General features: G+C 46.8%; 1 long non-coding RNA gene across 1 annotated transcript in view; it reads left to right on the top strand.

Moving 5' to 3' along the window:
• The window catches only part of LOC111774217 (uncharacterized), a 119,553-nt gene that overhangs the window by 99,465 nt on the left and 6,201 nt on the right, over nucleotides 1-13,887 (top strand). Inside the window, exon 4 of the long non-coding RNA XR_011440774.1 lies at nucleotides 13,380-13,459. This is a non-coding gene — a long non-coding RNA (uncharacterized lncRNA). The remainder of the gene's footprint in view (nucleotides 1-13,379; nucleotides 13,460-13,887) is intronic.

Consider the following 13,887-nt stretch of genomic DNA (forward strand, 5'->3'; position numbering starts at 1 on the left):
AGGGTCATGCCTCGGATCCTCCTGCGATGCCCATATTTTCCTCCCTAGAAATGGGGAAGCTTTCCCCTCTCAGTTGTCAGGGGAAAGCTCCATGTGAGTCCAGCATTTCTACTCCCTAAGTCCATGGGTCCCTCTAGAATTTTCCCTGCTGCCTTGAGGCCCTTCTTGAGTCTTGCAGTCTGTCCACAGCTGTTCTCTGCAAGTGTTCCTAACACCCTGGCTGTAGATTTCCAGGAACAGTCTGTGGGTGAAAGAAAGGCTCAGGAGGTTGGCCTGGCCTGGGGAAGGAAGGGACAGGAACCATAGGCCACACACACTCGCCCTGCTCTTCTGTACCCGTCACTCTGGGTCTTTTGTCACGTTGGGTCTGCTGGCTGGTGGGGTCCTTAAAGTACTATGCTGGCTGCCAGATTCTCCTTGTTGGCAAGTTCTCTGCTCCTTTTGTAGGCTCTACCCTGATTTATTTGTTAGCTTTAGAGCATTTACTTTCTCGTAGATAAATATTGGGCAGTGGGCTTGGAACTCGTGCTCCACGTACAAGAACGGTGACAGCCACGACAGTAGGTTTATTTTTAAATAAAAATTGGAAAGTTACGAGGCTGCTGAGGTTTTTCTGCATTTTTATTTTTCATTCGAAAGAAAAAAAAAAGGCAAGGGAGAAAAAAGGATGGGGGCAAATATCGCCTGTATCTCTGCTTCCATTTTTCACGGCTCCCTGTTTTCATCTCCTTTCACCGCTTCCCTTCCCTAGCATTCGGCATCTCGGTAAAGAAAGGGAAGGAGTGATTACTTCTAAGAGGGGAGTGGGGGATCTGTTCAAGCTAAGCATTAGGCATGCAGCCCCTGAGCAAGTCGCATGCGTGGTAAAATATTGCCTTAATAACATACTCACAGAGAGCTATGTGTAAATGGTAACAGCTGCTTTTGTGATGACCGTGTTATAAATGATTGCAGCCCTGATCATTAATAATGCATTTGAACAATAACAACTTGATTCCAAAGAAGAAGTACAGCCTTTCATTTTTTCCTGGCACACCGATTCACTCTTGCTGGTGTGCAAAGTAACTGGGCCCTAGGATTGCAGGCCCACACTGGGCCTTCAGAAACATGGAGCATTTCAGCCCATTCCTGAGCCCCAGCCAGGTAAAATGGGGCTTCTGAAGCCCACCCTAGAGCTTTTCCTGTGCCCATGGTTTGACCTTTCAGCTAGCCTGTGCCCCCGAAGCCTTTCCATCTCCCCTGGGACCTAATGCATCAGAAACCTGCCGCTGATGGTAGTTTGAGGGTGGACCCCCACAAGATCTCAGGATCCTGGACGTTTCCTAGCCATTGGTGTTGGTTACTTAAGGGTTACTTTTCTCTAACATGTCTGAGGTTACTGTTCTGCCTGAAAGACATGGTCTGAACTCTTTAGGATGTCATATTAGGAACCTCGGCAGTCCAGCTCCAAACCCTCAGCTGCATCTCTTGCCACTCACAGCCCACACTCTGTTCTAATCACTCTAAACTTTGCAGGGTTCCAGAAGCATGCCCTGCTGTTTAAGGTCCTTGCACGTAGGCCAAGGCTGTTCCCCCTGTGCTGTCTATAGAACTCCTACTCATCCTTCTAGCCCCTGGTCAAATATGCCCCCTTTCTCTCCCTCCCCAGGGCAGAGTTAGTTATTCCATCCTCTGTGATCTTCTCTATACTGTAGCATTTTGCACATGCCACAACTATGGCATTAATCATATCACACACTGTCATACTTTATTTACAAATTGGTTTTCTCCCTGAGCTTCGAGCTTATTAAGGGCAAGAAGTATGTGTTAGTATCATTTATATCTCCATTCCCTAGCACAGTGCTCAGTAATCATTAAATATTCAGTAAGTGTTGAATGAAAAAATGAACAACCATTCAATAAATACTTTTCTATTTTCTTATGTTTGATGATATTTGGGTACCCTGGATCCTGAGCTGGCATCAGATACTATGGTGAAGGCTGGTTCCCATCCACTGGGGTGCCCCCTTGAAGCACTGTGATTCTGAGTTGTGGCACCCTAAGGTGTTTAGCAGTTACGAGCATCAGTTGCAATACAGCTTAGCCATTTTCCAGGCTGCTTGGACGATAGTCTGCCACTATTTGCCCCTGTGAAGTCAGGAGTTTCTCCTACAACTGCTTTGCTCCTTGTATCTCCATCTCTGCTTCACACAATTTACTACTACACTGACAAGGGCCCCAATATACCAAAGTTATGCCCCTTGGGTAAGTTACAGGTACACAGACCCAAAATATTCAATTCATTTGGCATGCCTTCAATATAGGGCTGATTTCTGTAGTTGTTTCTGGCTCCTGTTCTTGTATACTCTGGTTTCGAACTCTGATTCTGGCTCAGAGGCTTTTCTTTAGTTTTCTTGATCATTGGGAAGGTAAGATCCTTTCCCTCTGGACCCTAAGTTCATTCCTCCATGCAGCCATCTGAATGCACCGAGGGTCCTTCTGCACCAGGGACTCAGAACTGCAATGCATTTGACCTTCTCTTTTCTGGGTATAAAGACTTGACAGTTAGTTCCCTGAAACTGCCCTGTTTTAACTACTTCTTCCTGCTCTAAAAGCTTTTTCTTCCTTTCTGCCTTTTATGACCACACTTTAAAACCACTCTCATCTCTTCCTGTTCTAAAACTTCATTATCCTTTCTGAAACCATGTTTTCTCTACAAGTCCTAATTTTTTACAACTCTGACCTCGGAGCGTCATTTACTCCATGTGTTCTTTCTGGCCCTGCTTTCCATCAGAAGTGCCGATCCAAGGACACACCTTCCAGACTGATTTCTCTCCTTAGACTAGAAAAAAGGATGATCAGAAAGCATTTGCACATGCAGACGTTCATGAATTTATTTTATTTATAAATGAAAGATTGCAAATTGCGAAGATGCAAACAATATTATAAGATAAAGTAAACTAAGAATAAGTTAAAAAAAGAAGGGGAGAAAGGAAAACAAGGCTGGGAGAAGGCAGTCGAGCCATAGGGAGGTTCACCATGGACATCGTGAAGTCCTATGTGCCTGCTCTTGGTGGCCATAGATCTCACCATAGGCTATCCCATGGTCAACGTGACAGGAGAATGAGATCAGTTACAAAATTCAGTATCCAGGAGACAAAAATGAATCTAAATTTCTCATAAAAACTACAAATGTTTAAGGTACCAAGACTATAGAAAAATTCCCGCCCTGAGTCTTGGACTAGGTTCTCCCAAGAAAGCAGATTTTCCATAGCAATTTTAGACTAAACACTGATGAAGTTTCCTTGTGCAAAGACATTCTCATTAGAAAAGTTTAGCAAATGTTAACTTAGGAGGCATGTTGAGAGCGTATTCAAGCCTGGATTGCTGTTTGAACTCAGTGGTCTTAGAGCTTCCTTTCAACTTGAGTTTCTAGGTGTGCTGATGGTTATGAAGCCAGATAAGATGGGGTCCCGGCCCTCAGGGAACTTACAGTCTCATAGGGAAGCTGCTCTAAGATCTGAATACACAAGAGAATCACTGGGACACGTGCTGAAAATATGGATTCCCCGGGCAGGGCTCCAGAGCCTGCATTTTTAGTAAGCATCTTTGTGATTCTCATACAGATGCTTCAGGTAAGAACTATGATGATGGGGAACAAAAGCATGGGTCATTGATCCACAGTGCAGGGCCTCATGTGCTAGGTCTCCCACAGCTGCTAAAACAGGAGCCTAAAGTGAGGGAGCAGTCACTTCTGGCAGGTGTGTTAAGAGAACGAGATGGCGGTAGTGTTTGAGCTGGGCTCTGAGACATGAGTAAGAGCAGACAGAGGATAAGCAGGGAGCACTTTCCTGCGGAGGAAATTAGCTAGGTAAAAAACTCAGAAGTGAAAAAGTGCAGTGCTTATTTAAGGAAAAGCAAATAGATCAGATTGCCTGGAGTATAAGGTCTATGTAGAGAAAATAGTAGAGGATAAGGCTGGAAAGGTAGGTTGGGGACAAATTATGGAGGGCTTTGAATGCCAGCCTGATGAGTGTGAGCTTTACTCAGTAGGCAATGGGGAGCCATTGAAGGCTTTAGAGCCCCAGAATGATGTGATCAAAGTCGTACTTGAGGAAGACTAATTTGGTGGTAGTGTATAGAATGGATTAGAGCGTTGGGGACTGCACAGGGTTTGGTACATTAAAGGCATCCTATAAATGCTTGTTGAATAAAATGTTTGAATCGAGCAAAGAAGAGGCTGCTGCAAAAGTCTAAGTGCAAGATGATACAGGCCTTAAGGGACTAACAATAAAAAATAAAGAGCAAGGAAAGAACGCTGTGACATTAATAACGAAGAAGCTACAGACCATGATGACCCGCTGTGCAGGATGGAGGAAAGAAAAGAGTCATTGCTTGCTCTGAAGTTTGGAAGCTCAGCTGCTGGGAGAATTGTGGGTCCACTCCCTGGACCAAGAAAGTCAGAGGAGGCGCTGGCTGTGGTAAAAGATGATGAGTCTTTGAACCAGGAATGTGAATTGGAGCTTGCGAGGGGGATCAGGGCTAGCGATTCTGGCAGAGGATGGAGCGGCCTCTGTAGGAATTTCACCCGGAAGGTAGAGTCTTGAGCAATGCCCATACCGCCGTGTTGGGGAAACAAAAACAAGCCATCCAAGAGACTCAAGAATGGCCGTAGACGTGCGGGGGCTGAGTTAGGATGGAATTCAAGGGAGAGGAGCATCCAAAGAAGGAAGCTCTGAAAACAGTGCTCTAGGCTGCAGACAGGTGGGAACATCATTGCTGAGAACACGCTTTGGGATTTAGTGATTAGGTTGTCACTATTGACCTTGGAGAGAGTAGTTTAAATGAGCAGTGGGGATGTTGTTTAGTTCCATTTATCAGGCCCCCAATTAGACCAGGGGTACTCAAGTTATATGCATAGTTTTAGAATTTCTCTCTTCTTTTTTTGCCCTAACTCTGCCTGCTCCTTCCATTGCCGGCTCCTGGCTAGACCTACCTGCTCTCTCCTCCTATTCCATACGGTACAAGAGGACCCTTAAAAGGAAAGTGACCTCTGGTAAAACCTCAATGACCGTGAAATGCCATCACTCAAGTAATGGAAGCGGATGCAGCTCAGAGTCACTTTCTTCTGGGCCTGCTGTCTGCTGTCCATCTGGCCTGATTCCCTTACACACATGCCCTGAGTTCAACAGCTCGTTTCAAGCTTAACAGTCAGCTCTATAGTTCTCTCTCAATACTTATTGGGACTCTTTGGTTGCAAGTAACAGAAGCTCAGTTCAAATTATCTTTTTTTAACAAAGGGAATTTACTGGCATATGTATCTGGGAAATTCAGCTACTACTGGATTAAGGGACTCAGATGATGTCATCAAGATTGTTCCTGTGTCCACACTCTGCATGTCTCGGCTTGGCTTCCTTATTTTTTCTGAAGAGAGGTCTTCTCTAGGTATCAGTAAAGATTGATTTCTCTGGCCTCCCTGCCACACTCAGACTGGAAAAAATCCCAGGGAAGAACTCTGACTGGCCAGACATGGTCCATGCCCATCCTTGAACTATCACTCTGACCAATGGCATGAGGAACAATGATTGACTGGACCTGGATGGCACACCATCCCTGCTCCTAGAGGAGATTGGCATCACATTAAAATGACAGGATTGACATGGCAGAGAAGCAGTTTCCCAAAGGAAGGAAGAACAGTGGTAGGTGACAGTGGCAGGGGTCAGCTCAAAACAACAGATGTCCAATTACACTCCATCTACCTGCCTTACAGCTTCCCTGTCATTCTAGAGAGACTGTGCCCCTGCCTCTCACATTCTCATCTCTGGCCCCAATTAGTGAGCTGAGAGCTAAAGAGGAAGCTGAACACCAGGGTTCTCCCCAACCCCTCCTCTCGAGGCTCTCTTTGTGACAGCCGTCACCTACCTGGGCAGGTGTCTCCTGATTTCCAGAAGCCCCGGGCTGGGGTGGCAGGGGAGGCTTAGATCAGGATGGTGATGGCTTGGCTGAGGTGCGTGGGAGCAGAAGCAGAGTCAGCCCCCACTGCTGAGCCAGGCAAGATGAAGGTGCTCTGAGGCAGGAGCCCCAGGGCAGATTGCCCACTTGCTGCCTGAATCCGCAGGAGGACTTGGCGCTTTCTGAGGGCCCGCGCTGACTTGCTCTGTGACCTTAGGCTAGACACTTAATTGCTCTGGGCTGCTTCCCCTCACTGTCCCATTCTGGCAGGCAGAATCATGACATGACTGAACTGGCAGATGCTGCACCTTTCTTGGTGGCCTGTTGACTTGGAGGTTGGTGCTATAGACAACGGCTCCCAGTCTGTGCTGCACCGCAGGGACTCTGGGTTTTGGACCCCCAACCTGCTTGTCAGAGAGTGGGTCTCTGAAGATCTTTGACTGACAGTTTTCTGATTTCAACCTCCTTAACTATATTCCTTGTGCAGCTGAGCTGGGAAATGGACGACCCCTTTCACACTAGTAGCTGAGAGTGAGTGTGTGGTTTTTAAGGTGCTTAAAAACATTAGCTTTCAAAGCTGGGGTTTCTAGTTCCACCAAGGCCCTAGTGAGGTGCGGGCTTTGGGGGTTGGTGAGTTTTTATAACTCCTGTTCCCCCTGGTTCCCTCCTATCTGAATTCAGTACCAAGAACAATCACGTGATGCTCTTGGGGAGCATTCACACAACCGAACGACAAGGTTGCATGTCAGGAAAATGGGTAAGACAGGCGGGAACACAGTCAGGCCAAGTGGAGGACTTACCTGTAGGCGTCCGTCTTCACTCTGCCCTGTGAAGCCCTCCAGCACGGGTCTCACGGTTGAGTGTGCTTTACAGAGCCCCAAGAGTGGTTGGAAAAAATGGATATTCCAGGATACCACCTTCAGAGCGGATGACTCAGGGGTTCCGGAGGTCTGCATGTTCAACAAGCAGCTGGGGTGACTCTGATATTGCGGGACCCGATTCTGTGGAGGGACTGAATTCAGTGTCAGGTAAGAGGGCAGGGCTCCGACGCTTTCATCTGTGTTTAATTGGAACAGCTTAACTTCTATCTGCTTTTACACTGAGGTTCTAGAGAAGAATACATTAGAACAAAGAGTCTCATGATTTCAAAATAACCCAAAAACCGCTGAAAAAAGGCAATCTAATCACTGTGATAGATTTAGAGTCCTGGCTTCTTCGCTTCGCATCCGAGGCTGTCTGTGACCCAGTTCATCTCAATGCAGTTTTGGCCACAGGCAACTCAGGATCTCCAAAACATGCTTCCCATATTCTTCCCACAATCCTCTTCCTGCAAGAAGCCTTCCAGGATTATACTGGACAGCCAGGGTCCCTGGGCACTCGGGCAGCTGAGCTGTGGAGGAAGCACAGCTGGAGGAGGAGGGGAAGAGGGTGCACCCTCTGAACACGTTCCTCCAACATGTTACCTTTCCATGAAATTTACCAAGGTATCATCTTGACACCTTTTTTTTTTTTTTTGAGGAAGATTGGCCCTGAGCTAACATCTGTTGCCATTCTTCCTCTTTTTGCTTGAGGAAGATTGTCACTGAACTAACATCTGTGCCAATCTTCCTCTATTTTATGTGGGATGCTGCCACAGCGTGGCTTGAGGAGTGGTGCTAGGTCCGTGCCTGAGATCCAAACCTGTGAACCCCAGGTGGCCAAAGAGGAGCATGTGAACTTAACCACCACATGACTAGGCAAGCCGCCATCTTGCCATCTTGATGGAGATCAAGGAGAAATAGTGGAAGCAAAGTTCAGGGAGACCGGAAGTCAAAGGGTGGTAGAAAGTCCCCTCCCTACCCTACACCTTGCCCTCAGGCTTGCTCCCCTTGTCCTAGGACCTCATGATGACTCTGGGTGGTGGGAGTCAAATGCTTGTCCAGTCAAACCATCCAAGAGATAGAGCCGAAGGAGCCCCCCTTAGCTTTCACAGCACTCCATTTCTCCCAGGCACGAGCACTGTACACTGGCTTCTTGTCAGCAGGATGAAAATATGCTGCGCTGGGCACTGGTAAGTGAGGGTGGAGGGCCCACTCAGCCCCAGTGCTGGGGAAGCTGGCCCTCTCAATTGCGTTTCTCCTTTGTTGGGAGAGGCGGTGTGAGGGGGGAGCTGGGAGCACCGAGTTCTCTCATCCTGAGAGCTGTCAGCCTGACCAGAACAGGCATTCATTTTCAGAATAAATAATCAGCTCAAAAAATGTACCAAATTCATTTTCAAATTGGCTTGTCAGATACACATTTGCCCAGGATGAGTCGGTTGAATAAAATGTATCTTGGGGAGCAAGGTGAGGCGGCCTGTCTCATTCCCTTAGGGACATCTTGTAAATAAGGACCATGCTTGAGGCCGGAAGCAGAGAATTCCCCAGAACAGATTGAATTCTGGCTTTGTCTTAATGAACGTCAATATTTATTACCATAGGCATTGTGCTCCTTGGAGTGAGAGAGCATTTCACCATTTCAGCTCTTGCCGGTTGCCTTCCCAGGTACCAAATACTATGTAATTGCTGCTCATAAAGACGGCAGACGATATTGCCAGGGAAGCTCACTCCTGGCTATAAATCTTCATCATCAAAACTAGCAGAGCTGCACTTTTGGTTTGGACAGAGTATCCCTAAGGGCAGGGCCCACCCAGATTTTCTGGTTTTTCTACCTTGGAAGAAAGACTCCCAACACTCTCTGAGGAGGCAGGGCCTCCTCCTGGGATTGGGGATGAGGGCATTAGCCAGCACGGCTGGAAAGGCTGAGAAGGGACGGAAGTTACAGCCCCCACCCCACCCCAGAGCTGACAGAAAGCCAATCAGTCATTGCAAATTTGGAAGGGCCCCGTGAGGTTGTCCCCTCTAACCCTCTCACTCTGCCAATGAGGAAGGCGAGGCTCAGAGAGGGCCGGTTTCTGTCAAGGTCACAGCTCTCAGGCCAGTGCCCTTCACCTTTGGCCACACTGTCTTCTGGGGACTAAACAGTGAGCTCAGAAGGACTCCCAGAGGTTGCTGCTGGCTGCCTGGGTCAGTGGCTCCCATGTGGAGATTTTCCTCCATCCTGGCAGGTCTGGGCCCCTCCTGCCAAGAGGCCAGGCTTCCTGGGGCCTTATCCAGGCAGGTTGCTTTTCTGAGCAGATGTAAGCCTATGACCCACACCGGCCTTTTCTGGGGAAACCTCTGGAAGCCAGCTCCGAACTCTGCCTCTCAGCCAAAACAATCTTAGGAGCAGCAATCCCAGCTGGAGAATTTGTACAAGAAAATAAAGATTAGCTTCAGCTTTTCCTCCAAGTGAATACTCCATTTATTTCTAGTAGGACCTCAGTTCTACTAAGAGTACCTGTGCACCTCTCCAAGAAGGAGTTCGGAAGGGCAAAGGAAAGCTTGGAGTGCCTGAACTCAGGACATCAGGCTGGGAGAAGTTCAGCTTCCGGTTCCACTTCCGTTCCTCCTGCCAAGTTGCTAAGGACAGAGATGGCCCGGGGGCAGAGATACAAAATGGGTTTTAGAGAGTGATGTCATGTGGTTCCCAGACATCAGATCGCTCTGCAGAAACTGCCTGGCTGCTGTTATGGGAGTTGTGTTGGAGAGAATTATAACTTTTGACAATGGACATCTCATCTTGCACAGATGCGTCCTTTATAGAATCTGCCAGCAAGATTACAGAGGCATCACAGTGTAATGGGAAGAGGAGTCAATAATCTTGGGGTTATTGATTGTAACCAGACCCATTCTTCTTTTTTAATTTATGTTTTATCCACATTTTTCAACCTGCTTTTTTTTTTTTTTTAACCCGTCCTCACAAAAGCACCTGCTGGAGCAAATGCAGTTGATCACGTTTTTAAAAATGATAGAAGTAATTTGCTGCCCTTAGGAGAATTGGGGACAAGGCAGTGTATGGTGAGGGGGGAGGGGGACTCATGCAGGGAGCAGGGCTGGGGAGAGAGGTGGAAAGAAGAAAGGAGGGCATGGAGCGGGGGAGGGCACAGAGCAAAGCAGAGGGAGGTTGGCGAGGTCACCCTGGCTGACCCTGGACTCCCTGAGGCCGAGATCTGATGAAACTCCATCAGAGATTCAAATTTCCCATAGCTTTGTAGCCCACTGGGTCTTACTGCATCCTGGAGGATATACTCTTATCCCATAGAGCCTGTTTCCTCCAGGAGATCTTTCCTGATAAGGCAAATGGAGATACTGGGTGAGTTAAGGCAGGTGGAATGTGCACACAAACATCCATGTGCATACACTCATGTGTGTGCCCATGTGTATATCTTCATTACAGAGTGTTTAGGTAAAGAATGTAGCAAATAACTTGGCATGTGTTGGATTAGACTGTGTGGGGCGAACTAGTAGTGGCTTGTAAACTCTTAAAAAATTGATTATACGTTTTTGACGTCCCTGATATTCCTCTGGTCTTTAACCCATTTTGTAGTGTAGCATGATAAAACCAGTGGGCATCTGCTGAATGATCCTTGGTGAATTAAATGATCATTTGAACACTCTCTTCTTGGGGAGAAGTGACCGGGGGCTTCTCCAGTCATCAAAACAGGTGCAATGTCAGTTTCTGATTCAATTTCTAAATTGCCCTATGACTGCACTTCCATTTGTTTCTCTTCCAGTTGATGGGAATCTCAGACCCTATTTTCATTGATTGTAATTCGATCACAGAATGTCCAAGTTCAGAGGGAGCTTGGAGAGTGCCTAGTCCAAACCTCTCATTTTCCATAAGAGGAAGCTGGGTCCCAGAGGGATTAAAATGACCTGTCCCAAGGCCAACATCAGTTTGGGTTAAAGTCAGGAGCACTTCAGGACATTTATCCCATGCAAAATTTGTCTCTTTTCTTCCTTTTCCTTCATTTCCTTCTATAGGCAGGAGGAGGGCCTGATCACCATGTCTCTCCCCACCTCCCCAATGTACCCAGCTGAGTTACAGAAAGTTCTTCCTCCTCGCTCCTGTTTGCTTCTAGATGGATTTGAAAGTAGCAGCGGCTTAAAGAAAGTATAAGAAGAAAGCTCCAGAAATGGAGCTACATTTAAATGTCCTCATTACACATTAACTCATTTTGTGCAGGCCTGGACCACTTTTTTCCAGGCTAGGGCTGGTGCTGACATTCTGTGGGGTGAGGTTTTGAGGTCAAGTGAAGAAAGAAAGAAAGATCTTCATGTCATTTTGCTTTTGGGGGGGGCAAAAATGCATCACAAGAATTCTGGATTGTGTTTCCACATCTAGGATGTGGGGGAGATTTGGGAACGGATGAGAAAGAGGCGGGAACATTTATATTTTTCTCATTCGAAGGCTTGAGGGAACAAGAGGGTCCACAAAAATGACCATGAGCTACCGGCTGACCTTGACCTTGACCTCTTATCTGTCCCTGTCAGCACTCCCCACTGCCAACCACTCTGGCCATTAGCCAGAGACTTGTACCATCTTCTTTCTTCATCCTTATCTTCTCTGAGATGATAATGTTCGCTTTGATGAAAGACACTAATGTCTGAGTCAGAAGACCTGAGTTTGAAACTAATCTCTTACACTTAGTAGCTCTGTGACCTTGGGGAAGTCACTTAATTTCTTTAAATCTCAGTTATTAGTTAAGCAAGGTAAAGATGCCTGTTTCTCCTATAATTACCGAGGCATTGAGGACCAACACTAAGAGTTTGACTAATAACGTGGCATAAATTGGAATGTGCTACATACAGTGTAAGACACTTTTTTAAAAATAAACTTTATTTTAGAACAGTTTTAGATTTACAGAAAAAGAAAGTTCAGAGAGTTCTCATATAACCTGCACCTAGTTACTTCTATTATTAACATCTTACCTTACTATGGTACATTTGTTACAACTAATGGACCAATAATGATAAATTATTGTTATTAAGTCCATAGTTTACTTCAGTTTCTTTAGTTTTTACCTAACGTCCTTCTATTCCAGGATCCCATCCGGGACATCACATTACAGGTAGTTCTCGTGTCTCTTTAGGCTCCTCTTGGCTGCGGCCATTTCTCAAACTTTCCTCGTTTTTGATGACCCTGACAGCTCTGTGGAGGACTGCTCAGGTATTTTGTAGGATGGCCCTCAAATGTGATTGTGTGGTGCTTTTCTCATAATTAGACCGGAGTTCTGGGTTTTGGGGAGGAAGACTACAGAGGTAAAGTGTCATTTTCATCACGTCATATCAAGGGTATATCACATGTGAGACTCCTATTGTAAGTATTGGTGTTATTTTAGAGTTATACTTTGTCATTAAGAGATGCCTGCTTTCGGACCCTCTCATCTGTGACTGGGTCACATGGGCCCCTTCCTGGTCCTGGAATAAGAGTCCTGCTGGGGTTTCCCCTGAAACACAAGATGCTCTTTCCCTTCAGTCCACCGAGTCTGCCTTTCTGGTCATCTGGGCCTGACACTAATGAGCTGTTAATAACATGACCATTACCTATGCAAATGAAGGGAGCTGGGCTGGGCAGGAGGCGCCCACAGCCACAGCCGGCTCCCTTCAAGTGCTAAGTAATAAATCATGTTGCTGTGGTTATTAACCATCTTAACTGAGGTGCCCCATGAACTGACCCCCGTGGGGCCCTGGGTTCCCAGCTTATTTATATCAGCAGTCCATTTCCCAGGAGACCCTGGGCACGTGAAGGGTTAATTCACTTCAGCTCTCTATGAAGGGAGCAGGGTGGTGTCAGGGGCTGCAAAGAAAAGAGTTAAACTCTCCGTGTGGCTGCTGACTCCTGTGTGCTTTTTGAGACAGTTACTTACCCTTTCTGTTCCTCAGTTTCTCTTTTGGACACTTGTAAGTAAGGGGGTTCTTGTAAATTCGCCTCCTCCTTGTCAGGATGTGGTCTGGGAGAATGGTGGAACACAAGGGGGTTCTAGTTTTGACTGTCTGTTTATCACTTGTGGGACAAGGTGATATGTTGAGATTTGTGGCCCCAGAAAGGCTGGAGGGGGTTCACGTCATGACAAAGACATGGGCATGGAAGAGCAGATAGGCTGGTGGGTGGCAAAGCATGCCTGTGGCCACATAGCCACAAGGCAAGCGACAGTGATGTGCTATGTACTTTTTTCTCACTTGTGTTAAAGTGTCTTGGGTCTCAGTAGCCTGCAACTACCAAAAGCAGTTTTCAGTTCCTTCTACATCCAAATCGGGGCCCAGAGGGGGTACCTCCTGGGTGGCGGCCAAGCAGAGGATGGTTCTCACGCCTTTGGCCCCAGTCCTCAGAACACCAAGTGGGACTGGAGGCTCTAAAAAGTCAAAGCTCGCCCATTTGAGTTCTGAAACAATTGGAAAATAGACATAGGAATCCGACAAGGGCCAATATATCAGTTTTGTGGGTGGTAAAGTTGAGTGGGAAGATAAGATTTAGAGCTGAGGCTTAATGAGGTTTGGCACATGGGCTTTTTTCCCTTCCTTCATGAATTGAAATTTCCTATTCAGTCGCAGGCAGAGAAGTTGAGTGACTGCTGGCCTCCCTGGGGAGCTGACTCCATGGAGGAGACAAGGATGCTGTGGCCTGGGTAAGGGCAGATGAGGAATGAGAAGTCATTAGAGAGAGAGAGTGCACAGGCCAAGGAGGAGCTCAAAGCCTTACTGGCCATATATCTGATTGGTTATAAGTCTTGGTGGCACATGTCCATGAGGGTGGTCCTCATGATTTCCAGCTCCTCAGATTCACGCCCTGTATAATCCTCTCCCCTAAAGTGTGAGCAGGACCTGTGACCAGCTTCTAGTCAAAAGAATATCACAAAGGTGAAGGGATTTTGCAATGCAATTAAAGTTACAAGTCAGTGGATTTGAGGTTAATCAAAAAGATTATTCTGGGTGGGCCTGACTTCTTCGGGTAAAAGCTCTTAAAAGAGAGACTGGGTTATTTCCTGGGAGAGAGAGTCTCCTTGCTAGCCTAATGGAGTAAGCTGCCCTGTTAAAGGAGGCTCACAAGGCAAGG

The sequence above is a fragment of the Equus caballus genome, chromosome 7 (assembly GCF_041296265.1).
Source record: "Equus caballus isolate H_3958 breed thoroughbred chromosome 7, TB-T2T, whole genome shotgun sequence".
In the NCBI taxonomy this organism is placed as follows: Eukaryota; Metazoa; Chordata; class Mammalia; order Perissodactyla; family Equidae; genus Equus; species Equus caballus.